At 40.6% G+C, this 19,665-nt stretch overlaps 1 protein-coding gene across 4 annotated transcripts in view; it reads right to left on the reverse strand.

Moving 5' to 3' along the window:
- NCOA3 (nuclear receptor coactivator 3) overlaps positions 1-17,087 on the reverse strand; it is a 121,292-nt gene extending 104,205 nt beyond the window's left edge. For all 4 annotated transcript variants that reach the window (XM_049699693.1, XM_033433893.2, XM_012534168.3 and 1 more), the window contains exon 1: positions 16,899-17,087. The gene's annotated coding sequence lies outside the window, so the exon portion shown is untranslated. The remainder of the gene's footprint in view (positions 1-16,898) is intronic.
- Positions 17,088-19,665: the final 2,578 nt, after the last annotated feature.

Here is a 19,665-nt window from a genome sequence, read left to right on the forward strand (position 1 = left end):
AGTTACTTCTGTAATTTAAAAAACGAAATGCTTTAACGGGGTGGGGGAAGGATAATGATCACAAAACCTTTTTGCAATACCAAACATTAAAAACTGCGGTGGTTCCCCACTTTGCTCAAACTAAAAGCTGAAGACATTACAACTGCCTACAAGGTCCCACTGCTACCCTTCAGATTTCTTCTCTTACTACTTATTCCTTTGTTCACTGTGCTCCAGCACAATGGCTACCTTGCTATTCTTCAAATACAGCAAAGGGTCTTTGCACTGGCTGTTTCCTCTGTACCCAATGCTCCCACCCCGCCAATATTCACAAGGCTTACTTCTTCCTGGCCTCTTTGCTCAAATGTTACTTTCTCAGAGAAGGTTACCGGTTACCATGACTACCCATCTAAAATGTAAACCCCACAACATATACACACACACACACACACACACACACACACACACCAGTTTCTGGTCCCCTTATGCAGCTTTTTTTTCCCCACAGCCATTCTGATCACTGGTATATCCCTAACATCTAGAGAAAAGCCTGACACATGGCTAGCACTCAGTAAATCTCTGTAAAATAAATCGAAACATGGAGGCAGAAATAAAGAGTTAAAGGATTTGGGAGAGTGTGAGGATGTGTGTGTTCGATGGTTCAAAGAAAGAAAATCACTCTGACAGACGCAGAGAAACTTGGAGCAAAGAAGCCTTCCAAAGGTAAAGAAGAGACTTGGTTAACAGCGAGCAACTAGAAAAAGTGACAGACTTGAAGGATGGAAAGTTGACAAAGAAAAAAAAAGGTTATGGGCCAGAAGAAAATTTAGGCTGAGAGGAAAGGGATAAAACAGTCGCAGATAGCATGAGGGCTGAGAAGAGGAAGTGCGTGAATAGGACGGGAGGAGAGTTACAGATAGGCGAGGTCAAGAGGAAGGGTGAGACTGTACAAGGGTGGAGGAATAGATCACAGGGAAGGGGTGGAGGCCACTGTTATGTCACAAAGCTGTTCTTGTTCAAATGTAAGACCTAATAGTCCTGAAAAAGATACACATCATATGCCTTTATTTCCAAAACGTGACTTACAAAGTCTTAAAACACTAAGATAAGTACATCTGTTGTATCACTTTGAATGCTCAAATTCCCCACTGCAGAAATGCTTGAGTTTAAATTAATGAAATCTGAATTTTTTATTTCATTCCTTAACACCACTGTTAGGCATCTGCCATGAAAGAGATGAAACAAGGTAGAAGTGGGTGATTACAGTACAGTATTTGTAATCTACTCATCATCATTCTGCTTTGCCAGCTTATAGAACTGGGCAACCTGGACTTCCCTCATTAGGAAAAGAGTGTAATACTGTTTGCCTTTAAATTTGAAAAAGCAAAATAAAAAGTTATCAGTTTTAATATAAAGCCTACTGACTCTTTGAAAAGGTTAACAGGAACCTGAAATAGAGATTAAAGTGTTTCTTTGTTTGTTTTTTTAATTTATTTTATTTATTTTTGCTGTGTTGGGTCTTCGTTTCTGTGCGAGGGCTTTCTCTAGTTGTGGCAAGCGGGGACCACTCTTCATCGCGGTGCGCGGGCCTCTCACTATCGCGGCCTCTCTTGTTGCGGAGCACAGGCTCCAGACGCGCAGGCTCAGTAGTTGTGGCCCACGGGCCCGGTTGCTCCGCAGCATGTGGGATCTTCCCGGACCGGGGCACGAACCCGTGTCCCCTGCATTAGCAGGCAGATTCTCAACCACTGCGCCACCAGGGAAGCCCTAAAGTGTTTCTTGAATCACACCAAGTTAATATTGAGCTTATGCAAATTTTTAAACTTTCTTTTAATTTTCTGAGCATTCTTCAATATAGTATAAAATCCTCTAAAAATGTACACAGTATTATGACTAAAAGAATGACTTTATATATCTATATTCTCAGCTATATAATAAACCTACTGAATATTTAAAAATCAAAATACACTTAAAACTAACAGAAATTTTGGAATCAAGATTTTTAAATAACTTTCCAAGTTCAGTTTTATGGCCACGCTATCCAGGCAGAGATGAAACAAACATAACAGTATGATGTGTGAATTTATGCACTGCTCACTAAAAGCTGGCCAGATGCCATTTTATCATTGATAGAGTAGCTTCAAATTCCACTCAGAGTGCAACTGCAGTTGCGCTGAATCCAGCAGTAAAAGCATGCCTGCATGTTATTACGGGAAATAGTGGAAAATTTCACAGGCTGACATCCAGAATGTCTGTGGTTCTTTTTCATATTTCTTTCTTCCTGCAAAGCAGTTATTAGACCAGTAGTTGGATTTTTTTTTTAAGCTGGAAATTTCCACTGGTTTTTTTAAATGAGCCTTCTTAAATGTAAGTTGCAAAATGGTCCAAAATCCCAGCATGACAAAAAGAATAAATCAGACAGAAAAGAATTAAAATACGTATGTTCAAATTAGGGTAAGGGGACTGGTTAGTAAATTAAGGTGTCACTCTATTTGAGTAAAGAAAAAGAAGTGTCTGGGAAGATAGGTGATTTAAGGTTACAATAATGTAATATTAATACTAACTGCGGGGCTTCCCTGGTGGCGCAGTGGTTGAGAGTCCGCCTGCCGATGCAGGGGACATGGGTTCGTGCCCCGGTCCGGGAAGATCCCACATGCCACGGAGCAGCTAGGCCCGTGAGCCATGGCCGCTGAGCCTGCGCGTCCGGAGCCTGTGCTCCGCAACAGGAGAGGCCACAACAGTGAGAGGCCCAGTACCGCAAAAAAAAAAAAAAAAAAAAATATATATATATATATATATATAAAACTTAATGATAAATTTGACAAAAGATTATATAAGATTGTACGCTGACAACTACAAAACACTGTTAAAGAGAAATTAAAGAAGACCCCAAAAAAATGGAGATATATATATAACATGTTCATGGAAAAGACAATATTTTTAAGAAATCCATTCTTCCCAAACTGATCAACTGATTCAATGCAATCACAATCAAAATCACAACAGACATTTTGCATAAATCGGTAAGATTTTAACAAATATATGGAAATGCAAAGGATCTAAAATACCCAAAATAATTTTTTAAAAAAAGAAAAAGTTGGAGGACTTCCCCTATCTGATTTCAAGGCTGGAGTAGAGACAGATTGAAATATATACCAATGGAACAGAAGAGACTCCAAAAATTGACCTACACATATTTGACTATTTGAATTTCAACAAAGGTGCCAAATCAATTCAATGGGGAATGTATAACCTTTTCAACAAATGGTGCTGGAAAAGTTCAATACAATGTAGCAAAATATGAACCTCACCACTTACCTCACACCATATACAGCAATTACCTCAAATAGGTCAGAGACCTAAATTTAAGAGCTACAACTATAAAACTTACAGGAAAAAAAATGAGAAAAATCTTTAGCAAAGATTTCTTAACTGCAACACAAAAATCAATAAGTTGAATTCCAATAGCAATTAAAAACTTCTACTCTTCCAAAAACACTTATGAAAATGGAAAGACAAACCACAGACTCAAATATTTCTAAAACACATATCCAAAAAAGGTTTTGTACCTGGAATAAAAGAAGTCTTACATCTCAGTAACATAAACCCAACTCAAAAATAGGCAAAAGAGGGCTTCCCTGGTGGCACAGTGGTTGAGGGTCCGCCTGCCGATGCAGGGGACACGGGTTCGTGCCCCGGTCCGGGAAGATCCTACATGCCGCGGAGCGGCTGGGCCCGTGAGCCATGGCCGCTGAGCCTGCGCGTCCGGAGCCTGTGCTCTGCAACGGGAGAGGCCACAACAGTGAGAGGCCCGCGTACCGCAAAAAAAAAAAAAAAAAAAAAATGGGCCAAGGATATGAACAGGCACTTCACCAGAAAAGATATACCAATGGCAAGTAAGCACATAAAAATATATTCAACATCATTAGTCATTAGGAAAACTCAAAGCCACAATGAGCTACCACTATATACCCACTAGAATGGCAAGCATCAGAAAGACTCACCATACCAAGTGCTGATGAGGATGTGAAACAACCTGAACTATCATACACTGCTGGGAGAAATATATAATGGTACAATCGTGTTGAGAAACAAGTGGCAGTTTCTTAAAATTTTTAAATGTTAAACATACACTTAGCATATAACCCAGCCATGCCATTCCTGGACACTTACTCAAAAGTAATGAAAGCATTTGTTCACACAAAGCCTTGCAACACAAATGTCATAAAAGCTCTATTTTTGATAACCAAAAACTGGACACAACCCAACTGTTCAATAGGTGAATGGATAAATAACTTGTGATATACCTATACAACGCAATAGTACTAAACAATAAAAAATGAAACTATTAACATATGCAACATGAATAAATCTCTAAATAACTATAAGTGAAAGAAGCCAGCCTCCCCCAAAGAAAATGTACATACTATACGTATAATACTATACGTATAATTCCATATATTAAAAGTTCTCAAAAATACAAGCTAATCTTTAGTAACACCAAGCAGATCAGTAATTGCCTGAAGATGGGGGAGGGATGGATTACAAAGGGATACAGGAGGGATCAGATTTTGGACTTCAAAGGTAACAGGTGTTTCCATTATTGTAATTATGACGGATTCATGGGTAGACATACACATCAAAACCCAAATTGTACAATTTAAATATATGCAATTAATTGTCAATTACACCTCAAAGTTGGAGAAAAAAAGAAAACAGCAAACTATAGTGATAGAAAGCAGAACAGAGGATGATTGAATACAAAACCCCGAACAGGACTGAACGCAAATGAGCAAGAACTTTCTGGGGTGATGGAAATGTTCTGTATTCTGATTATGGTGATGGTAAAACCGTTTACATTCATCAAAACTCAAGCTGCGGGCTTCCCTGGTGGCACAGTGGTTGAGAATCTGCCTGCCAATGCAGGGGACACGGGTTCGAGCCCTGGTCTGGGAAGATCCCACATGCCGCGGAGCAACTGGGCCCGTGAGCCAAAATTACTGAGCCTGCATGTCTGGAGCCTGTGCTCCGCAACAAGGGAGGCCGCGATAGTGAGAGGCCCCCACTTGCCACACTAGAGAAAGCCCTCGCACAGAAACAAAGACCCAACACAGCCATAAATAAATAAATAAATAAATTTAAATCACATGGGCTTCTAAGAAGACCTCTGCTTAAAATAAAAAAAAAAACACCTCAAGCTGCACACTTAAAATGACTGAATTTTATTATAAGTAAATTACACCTCAATAAAGCAGATTTCTAAAATTTAAAACAGCATATCCAAATGTTATCTAGATACATTTTAAACAACTTTAAATATACTAAAAGGAACAAATATATACAGTTACAACATATTATAGTCTATCACACCTCATTAATCTATGCTACCAGTTTGACATCCTAACTGGATTTTTTTTTACATTTTTTAATTTTTATATATTTTTTTATTTTATGTTAAAGAAAAACAAAAAAGCACTAGAAGAAACACATGAAAAGATTTTTTTAATTTCTCAAACTATAAAATTTGATGCCACAATATATTACTCAGAGATGAGGGAATCAGGCACTTCACACACTGCTGGTGGATTTGTCAACTGATACAACCTCTAAAGGGGGCAAGCTGCAGTATCTATAAAAAGTTTAAATTCATAGTCTTTTTTTTTTTTTTTTTTTTTTTTGGCGGTATGCGGGCCTCTCACTGTTGTGGCCTCTCCCGTTGCGGAGCACAGGCTCCGGACGCGCAGGCACAGTGGCCCTGACTCACGGGCCCACCCGCTCCGCGGCATGTGGGATCTTCCCAGATCAGGGCACGAATCCGTGTCCCCTGCATCGGCAGGCGGACTCTCAACCACTGTGCCACCAGGGAAGCCCCTCATAGTCTTTAAAGTAGCATTCTCCATCTACAAATTTTTATATACTTCATAACAAAACATGAGAACAAAGAAACATGTATGAATACACTTACAGCTTTGTTTGTAGTAATATGAAACTGGAAAAATTATGATATATCCATACAGTGGGACACTGTGTAACCATTAGAAAGAACTTAGTAGCTATAAATATAGATATGAAACCTCTCCAAGATCATTTAAAAAGTATACAGTCCAGAATAGGGCTTCTGAGCGCCAGTTACATTGGTGTTCATTTTATGAAAATTTATCAGACTGTATTGTGCACTTTTCTGAATGTATATTACACTTCAATATAAAGTTTTTCCCAAAACATGGGAGAAATTCATTAAACTTAAAGTTTTTAAGCACATGCATTTATATGCCTAGAGTAACAATGGTTGCCTCTGGGCAGGGGATAGGGAAGTCAGCTGAGGAAGGTGCCTTACTTTCCACTGTATATCCTTTGGTACCTTTTGAATTTATCCCATGTGCACCTGTTACATATTTCAAAAAATATTTCTAAACTGAGACCATCTTGAACTGTATCTATGTATGAGTTGGGTTTTTTTTAATACAGAAATAAACTCGAGGCAGAGATGGATTTAGGTCCATAATAGCTCTTCATAACCGAATTTCAAATTTTATACTCATTACAAGTTTCATCTTCACTGTCCTTATAACCAGTAAGCAGTTTAAATTTCAACCTAGAAAATAAATTTTAAAAGACTCACCTTTTCTACTTTGAATAGGGTTTTGTGTATGACTTCATCTGAAGAAGAAAAAAAGGGCTCTGCATCGAAAAACCCAGACTATTAAATGAGATCATGTACATGCAGCACAGAACAAGGTCCAGGCACACAGGCAATCGATAAATGGTAGCTTTTATCTTTCATATCTAAGAATATGAATCAGAACACAGGAAAGAGAATTTTATTCGGGTAAGAGGGGGAAGGTAGAGCAAAGGAGACAATTGCAACTAAAGTATAAGATATACAGATACGGGAATTCCTTTGCAGTCCAGTGGTTAGGACTCTGAGCTCTCACTGCTGAGGGCCAGGGTTCAATCCCTGGTCAGAGAACTTGGATCCCACAAGCCATGTGGCGCAGCCAAAAAAATAATAATAAAAATAAAGTATAAGATATACAGATACAATTAAGGAGATGATGCTGGAAATGTAGATTAGAGTCATATTATGAAAGGCTATGGGAACTCCATAGGAGTTCAGTTGCAAACTCTTAGACAAAGAACAACAGAAGATTTCATGCCTTCAAGCAGTCAAACAACATGAAAGGACAAAAAAGAGAAACAGTCACTCTCATGGTCAAACGGTGAGAGCATTAGTATAACCTCTTTGGAGGTAACTGGGTAAGTGGTATTAAAGTTTTAAATGTACGTTTCTTTTGATTCAAAAATTTCATTTCCAAGACTTTTGTACTAAAACATACTCATACCAGCACACAGATCTACATATAGTTCACTGTAGCATCATTCAAAATAATAAAAGATTGGAAACAGCAATGAGGAACTGGTTAAATAAATTATATCCATTCATACAATGGAATATTATACAGCCTTTTTAAAATATGAGATATAGACGGCTCTCCAAGTTCTTCTGCTAAATAAAAATAGTGGAAGCTCCCATTTGTTAATTAAAAAGGGAGGGTGAGAGAATAGAAAAAAAGAAACTAAAGAGACATCCATAATCCCATGTACAGAATTATCCTCTAACAGTAGTAGCCTTGGGGGGGGCGTAGCTATAATGACCAAAGACCTAGGGGTAGCAGGAGCCTTACTTTCACTTTTTCACATATATATATATTTTTTTTTTTTTTTTTTTTCCCCAGCAGCCATGGGTCACGGGCCCAGACGCTCTGCCACATGTGGGATCTTCCCGGACCAGGGCACGAACCTGTGTCCCCTGCATCGGCAGGCGGACTCTCAACCACTGCGCCACCAGGGAAGCCCTCACATATATTTTTAAATGAAATTTTAAAAACATTATAATTTTATGTTAAGTAAACACTACAGAATAAAAGAATTGGGCAAGGGAGAAGATTAGAAGCAGCAATTAGTTCCGTTCAGATCTACTCCATCTCCTCCATGAAGTTTCCTTAACAATCCCAGCTGAAAATGACCTTTTCTTCCTCTGAACTTCTGAACCACTTTATGTTGCTGCAACTATGTTTTTTCAATTATACTCATTTCTCAGCTAGATTGTAAACTCCTAGATCACAAAGGGATTTTAATACCCACAACATTTAACACAATTCTTTGAAGAACAGTGGTTGCTCAAATAAAACATTTTTATTTGCTCAAATAAAAATAAAAACATTTGAGCAACTTACAGAAGGACTGCTCGGTCCTAGGGCAAGCGGCAAATAAGAATGTGGTATTCTAAGGCCCAGACACGATATATCTGGGCCAACTCTTCGAGGGAGACATAAGTCCCAAGCAAACCGTTAGGACTCTAATTTTATCTTGATTTCCAAGTAGAAAATTTGACTTGAGAGCTGAACTCTAGAAACTTTCACATTCAAACACCAAGCATTTGGGGGGGACTTAAAGTGAGTATCACTGAAAAGAGGATTTTAAAAGCTTATAAAAGTAATGGTCCCTATCTCAAAGAATAGACAATTTGACTGAATCCGTCCTACCAATCAATAAATACTGGCTCTTGGTCTTCCCTGCTGGCGCAGTGGTTATGAATCCACCTGTCAATGCAGGAGACACGGGTCTGAGCCCTCGTCCAGGAAGATCCCACATGCCCCGGAGCAACTAAGCCCATGCACCACAACTACTGAGCCGCATGCCACAACTACTGAAGCCCACGTGCCTAGAGCCCACGCACAACAGAGTAGCCCCCGCTTGCCGCAACTAGAGAAAAGCCCGCACGCAGCAGCTAAGACCCAATGCAGCCAAAAATAAATAAATAAATTTTTAAAATAAAATGAAATAAAAAATTTAAAACTCCCTTAAAAAAATACATACTCATGCACAGAAGGAGATAATTAAGACTCATATCAGGAAATAAGAGTTATATTTTCAGTTGTGGTAGTCTGGGAAATTTACTTAAATGAGATAGGATCTGAGCCGGGCCTTATGACTAGACTAGATAGCAAGGGAGAAGAGCAGAAAAAATCAGCATGACTGAAACAAGGGGCAACAAAAGTGGGAAAGATTGATTTTAAAAAAAAAAAAGACTGTGATAAGAACTGAACATTAGGTTAAGGAATTTGGATTGTACTCTGCAGATTTTTAAGCAAAACATGTGATCAAAATGTTTAAAAAGTTTAAACTGGCAGAAGAACAGGAGTAGCGAAAGGGCAGAGACTAACTGGAAAGCTATTATAGTAATCTAGAAATAAAGGGTCTGGACTACTTTTAGAAACTGGAATGAAAATATATTTAAGAAAAATGTATCAATAGGAGTCTACAAAAGCAAAATCAGGGCTTCCCTGGTGGCGCAGTGGTTGAGAGTCCGCCTGCCGATGCAGGGGACACGGATTCGTGCCCCGGTCCGGGAAGATCCCATATGCTGCAGAGCAGCTGGGCCCGTGAGCCATGGCCGCTGAGCCTGCACGTCCGGAGCCTGTGCTCCGCAACGGGGGAGGCCACAACAGTGAGAGGCCCACGTACCGCCAAAAAAAAAAAAAAAAGCAAAATCACATGACTGAATTTTTTTATATATAAATGTATTTATTTATTTTTGGTTGCGTTGGGTCTTTGTTGCTGTGAGCAGGCTTTCTCTAGCTGCGGCGAGCGGGGGCTACTCTTCGTTGCGGTGCGCGGGCTTCTCATTGCAGTGGCTTCTCTTGTTGCGCAGCATGGGCTCTAGGCATGTGGGCTTTAGTAGTTGTGGCATGCGAGCTCAGCAGTTGTGGCTCTCCCGCTCCAGAGCGCAGGCTCAGTAGTTGTGGCACACGAGCTCAGCTGCTCCACGGCATGTGGGATCTTCCTGGACCAGGGCTCGAACCTGAGTCCCCTGCATTGGCAGGCAGATTCTTAACCACTGCACCACCAGGGAAGCCCCCATAACTGAATATTTAAATAATCAAGTCTTGAAATGTTTTATCTCTGCACTCTTGCTAATGATTTCTCACCAAGAGGAACTGTGCTCTCTCCATAATAAAATCATAGTCATTCTTCAAAGCCCTGCATCCTGATCACCTGGTCCCTTTCCTCCACTGAACTTCTCCAAGATCTTTACAGGCAAAACAGATTACCTTGTTCTGAAGTGATGTGAGTACCTGATTGATTGTGTGCACTTGGAGGTCAAAACCTCTTTAACTCTGAGTGCCTTAAATAGTACAAGCTTAATAAACACTGATTAAGTATGTGTGTTTATGGGGGAGTGGGCAGCAGCCACGCAGTAGCCAATTAAAGATGACTGAAGCTATAAAAAAAAATGATTGAAGCTTAAGGCCTCAGAGGTAAGAGAACAGTAGAATGAAAGTCAGTTTTAGAAGTCACATGTGGGAGCTATTTTGTACTATGGTTAAAAAAAAGGGAGACTGAAGGTACTGGGCAAGTTCATGATTTCAGCTTCACCTAATTTGGGGCCCACACGCCTAAGGCTTCCACCATTCTCGATGTGGTAATGCACTTTGAAAGTAGCTTCTTGAATTAACGTTACTGGTTCCCAGCGAAATTATGTGTAAAACTTAATATACTAATAGTCCTGTCTCATATGAAAAGATACCACTGACCCTCCAACAGATGCAATGTGTATGTGGAGTTATTTTGCTCACTTAGTGAAGTTAGATTTTCCTAGATGCAGCCAAACACTTGCTCTGACAGCAATGGAGCCGACTCTCTTGGATGGGATGAAAGTACTGTCATAAAACACAACCACCACCAGGCAGGTAAAAGAGGAGAGAGATGAGTCTGGTTGGAGCAGAGAGTGTGTAGACTAAATTTAGACACAATCTGGTTAAGAGAAAACTGGGTTATCCTTAAAGTATTTTCAAATACAGTTGCCAAATTTCAATCTAGAAACGAAACCAAGCTGATGTAGCTACTCTACAGAGTGACTTAAATTCAATAATCCATTTCACTGATGACAGCTTTACTGAGAGTAAAGAAAATATGACTTCATTTTCTTACACCAGAAGGAAGAGGTTGAAGAGTCTCTCCCTCCCGGCCCCCAACACACACACACAACACAAATTTTGCCCTTGTAGCATATATTACTATGGTGAAGTCAGGATCTCAAAGTCATCCTGTCCCCAAACTCATGAGTCAGCACAGAAACCTGCATCTTCACACCATTATCTGGCATAAACTGCTCAATCCATTTAATATTTGACAAAAAAAAATTGTTAAGGCCATTCTACATATCTATACGATGTTTTAAGTTTTTCTAATACAAGGAACCTTGGAAGATCATATACTCCACCTCTTTGTGTTATAAATTTAAAAGCAGACCTAGAGAGGTTGATTTGCAATCTCAGAGTACAAACTTGCAAATTATTCTCAAACTCTTCACTGGTACTATTCTTTTCAAAATAACAAGCTAACAAATGATACTGCTCAGGTAACAAAGGGGGAAATATTTAAAGGATTTCACGTGTAGGGTTTTTTTTTTAATTAAAATTGTTTTAAAACTGGGCATATGATCACACTGCTCTTTCCACCAATAACAACTCTCTTTTATAAAAATGTCGGTTTTGGACACTTAGATTTTGATAAACATTTCCTCTCAAAGTAAAAATTACTTGGTTTTAGATTTCACTTAAACAGAAGAGCAAAGAATATTTACTCTAAAAGTCTCCCCCCTCCCCTTTTCTTGTATGTTAAAACCCTTTCTTCCCCTTCCCCAAGCTTTCTCCTCTTTTGTACTCAAGTTCTCAAATGCACAAGATGGAGGAACAATACCACAATACAACTGCAGGCTTCCTGCCTACTAGTCAGTCATTATTCTTAAGACTTGAGAACTTTCAAAACACTGGTTGGGTTGCTTTGAAATTCCCTCTTTCAGATTTTCCCTCCTTCATGGGACATCTATTTAAAAGAATGACTTCAAAAATGTCTTGCTGCACCCAATCAAAATGCTCTAAGCAAACTAAAAATGTTAGCTTTAGATATGAAGGTAGGATGTAAATGCCTGAAGTTTGACAAACACCAATCTAAAACTAGAGGACAGAAAGAAAAAAGTGTATTTCTGGCCAAGCATAAGAACAGTATTTTTCTCATGTTTATTAACCCTATTTCTGAAAAATTCCACATTTATATGGAAGAATCTTAAAGATTACATTACCATCTCGTTCTTTTTAACAATACCATATAGAAATCTAAAGGTCTAAAACTACATTGAGCTGAACAGAAAAGGGTTACCTTAATTATTGCTGACAAAGAATAGTTCACACTAAAATGAGGTGTATTTTATTTTTAAAATTTTCAGGGGCAGAAAAAAATGACCAGCAGCAGTCACCTGGAAACCTGGGGAATTTCCCATTTCCTATGACCACACTTGGATCGTGGCAGTAGTACTTACTAATAAACTTATTTGGTTGTTGAGATAAACTAATGGAGCTACTTACTCTAGACAGAGACATGGGGGGAGGATGGGGGATAAATTATCTGCCCAGCTCACAGTGGGTTCCTTTTTAAAGGCAAAAGCATTAAAAATGAAGGTGAAACACACTGGCTCATGAGTAACAACTTGTCAAATTGTTACAATAAACAGTTTGCCATAAGAAACAAATAAAAAATTTTCCCACATCTCTAACAAAAACAAAAAGACCAATTTATTTCAAACAATATTCAATAAAGCTCAATCCCAGTACAACAAAATAATTTAGCTAGTCCCCTGGAGTTTGTTATAATGGGATTTAACCTGTACACTCAACGTTCAATTAACCATGAGGCTTATCCTAATTGAGGATTATGCTGACTTCTGCAGTCCTTTCCCATCTATCCAGCTACCACTCCTACTCAGCTGCCATAGCTACCAAAAGCAAAGCCGCAGGGAGCAGTAGATTATCCATTACTATGTGATACCCAGGCCAATATTCTCTCATCATGTGGATAATGAAGAGGTTAAATTAGTAATCTAGTCAGCCTACTTTCCAAAAAGTGAAGTTTCATAACCCTCACTTGCAGTCTCTAACTAAAGAGATTAAAATTTTCTGAAGAATTCCTTCATAGGTGAACAGTAAAATCACTCTTTCCTAGATCAATAAAAAATATTAACAGAAAAGAAAAAAATAGGACACTGATGTTCCTAATGAAAAATAGGAAAAGGGACAAACAGGAAACACTAGTCCATTTGCTCTTAGACCATTCTTTGAAATAGGTAAAGCCTCTGTGCCAGTTAGGTCAGACTTCTTTCCTTTTCCTCTAGGCCACAAAGTTTACTACACAGGTAGTTAAATAAACCTTTATTACTGTCCCTCTGTAAATTGACCTAGACCGAAGAACCTACCAAACTGAGTTAATACTGACGAAATTGGGAACTGGCAGTATGTAGTCTAAGATTATCCAGTTTGTGGATAAATCAGCCTTCTAGACACTGCAGGTCTTCCTTTCAACTCCTGCTGTGTATCTTCTGGCAATTTTCCTGTTCATTTAACAACTTTCCACCAGAAGATTGGAAAGGGAAAGGCGATTAAATTCAAGTCAATTCCATCATTTGTTAGGGAGCTGAAAATAAGGTTAGGCTCTAGATAAATTATATCCTTAACCCAAAATAATCTTCTCCCAGAAACCCTGTCAGAAAACCAATGGGCCAAATGAATTTACCTAGCTATCATTAACAAAGTGAAGGAATAAACCTCAGTACAATCGAACCCCTCCTCCACCTGAACTGTAAAAGGTTCATTTTGTAATCCCCTCCCCCACCCCAAAAAGCACTCATAAAGGAAAAGAAAATGCCTACATTTTACTGCAGCACTCAACCTCAATGCTATCCCTGAGAATCCAAACTACCATACACTCACCTATTTCCTTAAAGTGTTGAACTATGAGGAAAAAGAAAAGTTAACATACATTTCCAATACTAATTTCCTGCTCCCAGAGCTTTAACCACTCAATAATGCAAAAAAGGAATATTCTACACCACAGAGTAAATTCAAACCAAACTGGGACAGGTACTCCCTAGTTTAACCTTTGAGAAACTCCAGTTCCTCTTCAATCATGATCAACAACTCTTGTTTTTCTAGGCCTAGGTAGCATTTAAAGAGTAACAATTGTGTTAAAGTGTGGTCACTTGGCTGTGTAGACAGCCACTGGAGGCTATATTCATTCTAAACTTGCAACAAATTAAAAGTTTGCAAAAGTAGTCCACATCCTCTGGCCAAGGCTTGAAATTATACAGTCTAAAAAAATTGTAGAAAGAAACCCTAAAGCCGTTTATTTTAACACCAATTAGGGATAGGACAATAAGAGTTTGGGTTTTTTATCTTACCCTATTGTCCAAGCTAAAATATAAGTCATTCTTTTAGAAGACTTCTCAAAAACCTACTAGTCTTCAAGTTAAAAGGAACTATTCTATATAGAATTATACTACTAATGCTCAAAGGACTGAATTTAAAAGAAAAATAAACCTCTTTATCTTTAATATGTCCCTGACATAGTAAGAAAGTTTACTTCAAATGACCAATCAAGAAGGCATTGGTAAGTAATCATTTCAGCAACTATTTTTTATTTACGTGACTCCTAGAAAAAGGGTCCAGGGTCCAACAGAACGTTCACTCTTTATTGAATGAATTCTAATTTATTTGCTTGGGGGTGGGGGATGGCGATGTATAGAAATAATTTCTATATGGGGAAAACACAGCATACTCACTTTCAAAATATATTTAATATAATCCCTAATCTCCTAATCTTTAATATCATTGAATTTTTTTAATGAAGTTAGTGTTGATAAATTTAAAACCAGCATTCTAAAACATTTTTTTTTAATCCTGTTAATTATACTACGGTTGTTATGCATTTTCAAAGCCTCTGTAGTGAAGGAATATTTTATGGTAGAAACATTTCCTGTAACTGCTCTAGAAACATTACAGCTTCCCACTTAGTCCACAATCCTCATGTCCGATATGTACTTGTATATACCAGAAGCTATGCCCTTTTTTTAATGCTGATTAGACAGTTAAGTCATTTCTATCGATACATAAAATTCCCCTATAATTTAGGATCGCAGGCAATCTAGATTACTGCTCATTTAAATGCAGAACCTGAAGCAACCTCCAGTAACAGAAGCTATAGTGTTCAATATCATTTTACATGTTACGGAGGCTTCATCTTACATACAAACAATGAACCCTGGCAGGGTTCTTCACCCTAAAGCCCCACAGATTGTTATTTCCTTAAGGGTGCTAATAGATCAGGCAACATAAGCAGTAAGTTTGGAAGAGCTTTTCTAATAGCCATCGACAATTGTTGAAGACAGTAAAGAGAAAGCAGTATTCCCACCCCATCTTCCCTTTCTTTGGTTCATTCTTTTTCCCTGCTTTTGGTATCCAACAGGGGTGTGTTTCGAATGAAAATTCTTTAATTATTCCAAAAACCAAGAATACTCTAGAAACCAGTAACAGTCGTTGCTTCCTGGGAATGGGAACTGGAGGGTTTAGAGTAGGACAGAGGTTCGTTTTTCTTTTTGTACCCTCCCAGTTGTCCCTAGACCAGTTATATTGGGTATAACCTATCCTAAACTAACAAGCAATAACTGAATTTGTTTTCAAGAACACAAACTTACAGATTTCCATTTCACATTTTGGTTTATGCGTCAATCACAAGACTTACGATTTTTTTTTTCTCCCATCCTCTAAATAACCTGCTGCAACAAATAAGTGATGCGTTCCTGCAGCCAGGGACCAGTTAGGTGGATCCGAGACCAGGCGTCTGAATCAAGGAGATGAAGCAATCTCACTCAATACTACCAGCACTCTCACTCATCTCATTCAACTCCATTTCAAACCGCTGCAGCAAGACACAGCTGGTACTTGCCTTCCTGTTTCTTTACGGTACGGGCTTAATAACAAAAACAGGTTGGCTTTGAAGTGCTGCTGCTCAAAAAGTGCAAGAAGGAAGTCTTCACATTCGGGAAGGAGAGAGAAAAAAAAAAGTTCCGACTTCGAGAGAATTTCAGACCCTTCGTGTCTTTCCATTTGAGAAGCCCCAACTCCTCCTGCTAGTGAGATTTCGAGACGATGCTCTCTGCCTCTCACAGCTGCTCTTTTGGTTAACTTTTCCACCCTGAGTGCCCTCAAACTGCCTAGGAAGCAACTAAGCCTTCTAAAGCATGTTTAAGACAAACTACTTAAACCATCACAAATTGAATCAATGTACGTAAGAAGATTAGAGATGGAGACAAGAAAAAAACAGTGATAATAAAGACAGCCCAATCCCAAATTTAATTCACTAACTTCCACTTGCCATTTCCCAGCCTTCACACCCGAGGTAGCAAAATGCCTTTTTACTGAGAAAAACTGCTGAGAACCTACGCGTGCCCAAAATGGAAATCCCGCAGATAATTCGTGTTAAAATATTTAAAATGCCCAAGTGCAGGAGGAAACACGGCAACAAAATCCAACCCGATTCTCAGTACGACTTGGAGGCTGGGCTGGGGGTGAGCGGGGGGTCTGTGCGGCTCCCCCCTCCCCGATTCTTCCGAATAACTACGAGACGCCGAGGCAGCGGGAGGAGGGGTCGCGGGGAGCTTTCAAAAGCACCCCGAGGGCTGCGGGAGGATAAAACTTTAGGGACAGGCGGGAAAAATGGACCCCCGCGGTCCCCCCAAAAACTCCTCGGGGTGACCCCTCCACGCGGGGTCACGCACTCCCAAGCCAGCTGCCGCCTAACCTCGACACCCCTCCTCCGGCCGCGGGCCGCCCCCAGGCTGCGGGGAAGCGGCGCGGCCCCGACACGCCGAAACTATCTCCGCGCGCCCCCCGCACGGCGCGTCCCGCAGCGCCTCGGCGGAGCCGGAGCCGCCGGCTCGCCGCAGCCCGGGAGACTCGCCCTCTTCCCTCCGCCTCGCACTCCACCCCCTTGCCCGCCGCCGCTCTTCCTTTATCTCCACTCACCGCCCGCCGCCATTTTCCTCGCAGCTCGGCTTTAAATCGGAAACTCGCCGCTCAGCACTCAGCCAGCAGCCACTGCAGCCGCCGCCGCCGCCACAAACTCAGCAGCCGCAGCCGCCGCCGTTACTGTGGAGGGGCTGAGGCAGTAGCCGCGGGAGCCGAGGCGCGGGGGCCGCCGGGATATGTAGTCTCGCGGCCACGCCCAGCACTACCGGTCCCAGGGGGCCTTGCGCGGCCGGGGCGCTGGGTGGTCCCGCCCGGTCAGGCTTCCGTGGCGCGAGGGCGTGGCCGAGTGGACCCTGGGGCTGCTTTCGCTCACTTACCACCTGGGACCCGCGGCGGGATCCGGGGAACTGGAGTGCAACCCTAGACTTGTCCTTAATTTTTTCATACTTGTTTTTGTCCAGTAATATCTAACACTTATGGAGCGTTTATTGTGTGCCAAGCACTGATCCTCAAAACAAGCATCCCTTAGGGACCACTGTTAGACTCAGTGTTCAAATGAGCAAACTGAGGCACAAGGTCAGAAGCCACGGGGCTGTTCATTAGATGCTAAAGTCACTGGGTGAAAGGTTGTTGGGCAATAGTATATTCACTATTTATTCAGTCCCAAAGAATAATATCAACCCACGGAGTACACAGCACCTACAAAGGGGAACAGCTGGCTTTGCACTGGGGCGATCTGGCAGACAACACCTTAACCAAGCGATCAAATCACCAGTCACTATCACTTAGCATCACCAATAATGGATCAAACTGAAATTATGCGTCTTCTGATATGATGCAGTGGGGAAAATGTAACGCCCCCTCCGTAGTATTGTTGCCAAAAAACAAAAAAAGCTAACCTGAACATAACTATGAAAAAAACAATTAGGCATATCCAGAATGGTGAGGCATGCTACAAAATGCCTAGCCTGGACTCGTAAAAATATCCAAGCATGAAAGGTGAGAACCAAATGCAGTGCTTCCCTGGTGGCGCAGTGGTTAGGAATCCACCTGCCAATGCAAGGGACATGTGTTCTAGCCTTGGCCCTGGGAAGATCCCACATGAGGCGGAGCAGCTAAGCTCGTGCACCACAACTACTGAGCCTGCGCTCTAGAGCTTGCCTGCCACAACTACTGAGCCTGCGCGCCTAGAGCCGGTGCTACACAACAAGAGAAGCCACTGCAATGAGAAGCCCGCACACCACAACGAAGAGAGAGAAGGCCCACGCACGTCAACAAAGACCCAAGGCAGCCAAAAATAAAAATTAATTAATTCTTTTAAAAATGCAATAGGTGGGCCTTGGCTGAATCCAGGTTTTGTTTATTACAAAAAGGATTTGGGGGGAAATTTTAATATGGACTGTATACTAGATAATAATATTTAATCAGTATCAAATGTCTTGAGCATGACTAGAGTAAAATAAATAACCACTTGCTAGCTCCACCACCGCCATTTCCCACCTGGACTACTGCAGTAGCCTCCTCACTGTTCTCCCTGCTTGCATTCCACTCTTTCCCCTGGAGTCTATTCTCAACATAGCAGCCAGAGGGATCCTGGTAAAAACCAAGTCACTTTATGTCTGTCTTCCAAACTCTTTGCAGTTACCTGAAGAGCCCCATACAACTTGTCTCTGCCCTCCCCTCCCCCTTCTAAGCTCATCACCTGCTTCTCATCCACTCATTACTGTATTCCAGGAACACCGGACTCCTTGGGGTCCCTCCAACATACCTAGCACACTCTGGCCTTAAAGATCTTGCATTTGCTATTTCTTCTGCCTAGCTCAGTTTTTTCCAGAAAATCCAAATCACTCACCTCCCCCATGGTCATTGTCCAAATGTCACTGCTTCAGTGAGGCCTTCCCTAATTTCTCTATTTTAAATTCCCACCTACTTCAATCCCAGCTTCCCCTACCCCTCCTCCTTGCTTCATTTCTCTCTGTAGCACTTTCTATCATTGGAAACACCAGGTAATTTTGTTTATGGTGCTAATTATCTCTTTTCCTCACTAGAATGAAAGCTCCGTGAAGGTAGGGCTTTCGTGTCTTCTGTTCTCTGATATATTCTTAACACCCACAACAGAGCTTAGCAATAGTATGGATGCAGTCAATATTTGCTCATCAAACAACAGATACCAAGTACCATGTTATATGTTGAGAACCCAGAGATGAAATACTAAGACCCTGGGTGACCTTTCACCTGCACAACTGCAGCTGTCCCCCAGCTGCTCTCCTTGCTTCTCTCAGTAGTCATCCTATAAGCCACTCCCCCACTCAGCAGCCAGAGGGATCTTTCAAAAACCATACATTAAATTAGGCCACTTCCAACCTGAACATGTTCCAATGGTGAAACTGCACAACACACGAGTGGGACTTGAACCTAGCCAGAACCCACCCTTTTTTTTTTTTTTCTGGACTTTTGTTTGTTGGAAGATTTTTAATTACAGTTTCAATTTCATTACTTGTGATAGGTCTGTTTATATTTTCTATTTCTTCCTCGTTCAGTCTTAGAAGGTTGTGCTTTTCCAGGAATTTGTCCATTTCTTCGTGGTTGTCCATTTTATCGGCATATAGTTGTTTGTAGTAGTCTCATAATCCTTTGTATTTCTTCCGTGTCAGTTGTTACTTCTCCTTTTTCATTTCTAAAATTATTGATTTGCATCCTCTCCCTTTTTTTCTTGATGAGTCTGGCTAAGGGTTTATCAATTTTGTTTCTCAAAGAACCAGCTTTTAGTTTTACTGATCTTTGCTATTGTTTCCTTCATTTCTATTTCATTAATTTCTGCTCC

The sequence above is a fragment of the Orcinus orca genome, chromosome 16, assembly GCF_937001465.1.
Source record: "Orcinus orca chromosome 16, mOrcOrc1.1, whole genome shotgun sequence".
NCBI lineage: Eukaryota > Metazoa > Chordata > Mammalia > Artiodactyla > Delphinidae > Orcinus > Orcinus orca.